This window comes from Pinus tabuliformis, chromosome X (assembly GCF_031772625.1).
Source record: "Pinus tabuliformis cultivar Carrire ecotype Pingquan chromosome X, CPIR1, whole genome shotgun sequence".
In the NCBI taxonomy this organism is placed as follows: Eukaryota; Viridiplantae; Streptophyta; class Pinopsida; order Pinales; family Pinaceae; genus Pinus; species Pinus tabuliformis.
Window position 1 is genome coordinate 680,486,050 of NC_142308.1, and position 4,110 is coordinate 680,490,159.

Consider the following 4,110-nt stretch of genomic DNA (forward strand, 5'->3'; position numbering starts at 1 on the left):
GAAGCAAATCAACTAAGAGGGCATGCAGACAGAATACATTGTTAGTTTTCCAATCAAGAAGATTTATTATTCTTCCTCCTACAACATTTAAAGGATAATTGTCACTGAAAAAAAAAGGTTAGGTTGTACAATTATAGAGATTGAAGAAGAAATCCCCATTATTTTCCATATGATGAGAGGATTGTGAGTCTAAAATCTACTTGTGGTCAATCTAACATGTCATTTTAGAAAGAGCACGAGGTTTAGAAGATAGAGTAGAGGAGGAAGAATCTAGCTAAATATTGTGTTTCTTCATGGTTGATTTTGATGCTTACATCTTATTCTAGTAATGTGTATCAAGGTGTCCATCTTTGCTATGAAAAGTATGATCATTTATGACATCTTCTCCTTTGAATTAGTTCCCTTTTGGGATTTTGGAGGAGGAGGAGTCGCTGAAGGATACTTGGTGGTTGTGAGTTGTTTAGCTCCTTTGAATTACTTATTATATATTTTGGTGCCCTTGTTGTGAGAAAACAAGGCTTTTTGTTTATAGCCTATATTAGGCACTATTGGGAAAAACATATGTTTTATATTTCCAACGTTTAATTATCGAACCTTGATCGTAAAACCAGAGGTACAAACTCAATGAATGCATGATTAAAGCCCTGATCTATCCAAATCTAATGTCGACAATCACTATTGAAAATTGACACTTAAATAACATGTTCATTAAAGAAAATACTGAATGCAAAGAAACACATGTTGAAGCTAAATACTGTCTCCCAGTGCTTGTATTAAATACCCTAGCATAACATTGGAATACAATATTTCACTCTATAAAGTAGTGTTCATGCATTCAGTAGAAGGTTAGATTTGAAGAAACGAAGGATTCTAGTTTTAGTAGTTAGGTTCTCAAAACCAAATGTTGAAAATTACAAGCAATGCATTAGAACATAAAACATGTAAAGGAATTAGATCTAAACTAAGCTAACTTGAGCTAAACTAACAAAGTAAAGGGGTAGAACATTACGCAAGATCGAGGGGTCCTTCCCAACCTAATAGCATTGCCAAAACAATTAGATCAAGCTAGAGTGATGCACCAAAACTTAAGAACAAGCAACATTCATTAATGGAAGATCAATTCTGTTAACAAAAGGGAAACACACATGCTTGATGTTACAAATGAATATTCTAGTCTGCGACCATTCCTTAAGCTTGTTACATAATGGATGAATCAAAATACCCTATGTTTTACATCTTAATATTTGTATAAGAGGAGCATTGGGGTGGATCGGAACCAATCCCCCATTCTCAGATTTGTTTTGCTGTGAAATAGAAACAACTTAGAAAATGATAACATCCAAGACAAATTGGGTCATTTTCTCCCAAAAATACAAATACATCTCAACAAATCATTTCCATACTTTGAAAATAGATGAGATTCATTCCTCTTGCTGTTTAGACAATTGATCTAGTGTTTTGCTCCAATCTAGGCACTGTTTGTAAATTTGGGCGAATTTGTACATTTTGGGTAGATTGATGTTAAAGAAAAATGTATAGCTCTCAAACCATTTAGTATTTTGGAGAACGACCTATTATGCAACTAATTTTCCATACTTGGAGAAAAACCCGTGTTTCAAAATTTTCATATTTTCCCTCATTGCCTTAGAAATCATCCCCAAAGTTGACTTTCTAGAAACTTTGACATGTAAAGTTGTTTTAGATCCAGATCTTCACTTGTGCAACTTGGGTGCAATATTATCATCCTAGAATTATTTTAACACCTTAGCCTTCAAAACCCATGTGGCATAATTTCTTCTAGAAGGGTGCAAATATGCTAACCACGATTTGGTACCAGAAGTGAACTATTTGTACATAAACTAGGCTAAACAATTCATCATTAGAAGAATCAACTTAAAATTTATATGATTTCTTAGAGACTTACGAATTAATAAAATTAAGCAACTTTTACCTCTATATGCATGTCAAAGGGTTTTGACTTCGAAGGGGTAACAATGTAAGATAGCACATGCAATATGTAGTTACAAGCGTAGGGTATAAGTGGTAAGAAGGTCAAATAGGACATTGAAAAAGGTGACAAAATGGGAGTCCAAAATCTCCCCCATACCAATGTATTTGCATGTCCTCATGCAAAAGAAACAAAATCCTGCATCATCTTCAAATTGCCCTCCCCCTTCTGTGTTTATTATATAGATGCAAAATTTTCTAAGGTTTTGAGCATCGGGGAATCTAAACATTTTGCTGGATGATAAAGAAGTGCATCACTCTTTCCCCAATTATTGTTTGTTCATTAACTTTTCATATGTTTTCAAGAAATTTTACATGTTTCTTTGTCATCACAATTTTAACAGCCTCTAGACCATATTTGTATATCAACATTTCTAGTAGCAAATAGACCTTTGCTTTCCAATGGGTTTTTCTGTCAACAGATTGGAATAATAAACCATCTACCAGAAATTTGTAGTTTATATTCCTACCTTTCTTGCACTTGGCATTGTCCAACTTGCCTTCAACATAATTGAAGATGTTCCATAACTTTGAATATGTTGGTATTATTATGAAGACCAATCAAAGAATGGTGCCCAAGGATAGTTTGACATAGTCTAAGAAGCAACATATTCCTCCACCATTACATTTAAAGGTGTTTTTTCTACCAATGCTTTGTTTTCGACAACCTCAAGCATTTCAGGATGAAGTTTATTAGCCTTTTTGCAAATCCTTCTTGCTTTATTCATTGCTTTCTTTAAATTTACACCATTAAAAATTGAAAGGAAAAAGGATGCAACCACAAGGGAAACCAAAGATTCATCCACTAATGCCAAATGAAATGTTAATGAAGCTACCCATAAACTATTATTGCATGTTAGATTAGGAGCAAGTAGAATATCCAAATTTGCAAATGAAACTAAAAGAATATTTGTACATTTGTCATGTCTTATAAAACCTTGAGAAACAAGATATGTTTCTTGTATTGGAAGAAGAATCTTAAGAAGTCCAAATATCCCAAGAAAAGGCATAGAAGCCTCTATTAATTTAAATTCCAATATATAGTTCATTTCCATCATCAATCTTGATGTTTTAATCTGTAGAATTGAAATAGAACAATCTTGTATTGCATGAGTTGTATCCCTAGAAAATTGAAGTCAAGACAAGATGCAATCCTGATGTGTGCACGATACCTCATATAATTTCTCTAGGGAGCATAGTCACAATCATTACAACCTCCCTTGTAATATTCTTTCTTGAAGAATTGATAGATAACCCTATTAATATAATTGACAGGGAAAAGTGAGAAACAACAAAAGCTATTTTCTCAAGGAACTTGACTTTGCAAATCCCAAAGACATTTAGGTGATAAGAAAAGCCAATGGTAATGCCACAAAGGCCTAGTATAAATGATATTTTAATATTAGCAAGGTAGATAACTTATTTGTTGGAGAATTGGATACCAAAAATGAGCAACCACATTGAAACTAGCATGCCAAATGAGAAAGGTGTAAATGAAGAAAAAATAAAGCCATAAGTTCCAAGGGTTAATCCAATCGAAATAGGATCTTTGAATACTACCAAAGAAATTAGTTTAAATAAAGTTGTGAATAAGACTGAAAATAAGACAAACACCGAATATTTGTTAGACCCAATTTGTCTCTCAAATACCTGAAATAATATAAGATGCAAAACCCAAGTATCAACTTTAGGGTTGATGGAAACACAAATGTAGACATGACCAACCTTTAAAGGTGAAGCTTATGCATAATTCCCTAGTAAAAAAGACTGCATGTCGATACCCCATGTTGCATACCAATTACTATAGAAAAATGGTAGAGGTAATTACTAAACCCTTGGTGACTAGAGAATTTTGAAATCCAAAGGGTTTGTTGTTCATTTTGTAATTTGAAAATTGGACATTGTTCTTAGATTTTATGAAAAATCAAGAAAATTCCCCTATCCCCTTTATTCATCTCTGTTGGAATATCAAGTATAATATTTGATAAATGATCATTATTAATATAATAATATTCAATCCTTTTACCCTTGCCTTTTGATTGGGACTTTGGATGAAAATGCTATCTATATCTCCAACATCAATGCTTGAATCTATAGAAAAAT

At 32.9% G+C, this 4,110-nt stretch overlaps 1 pseudogene; it reads right to left on the reverse strand.

Moving 5' to 3' along the window:
* Nucleotides 1-3,180: 3,180 nt before the first annotated feature.
* On the reverse strand, nucleotides 3,181-3,886 carry LOC149141811 (rhomboid-like protein 20 pseudogene; annotated as a pseudogene).
* Between the last annotated feature and the right edge of the window lie 224 nt (nucleotides 3,887-4,110).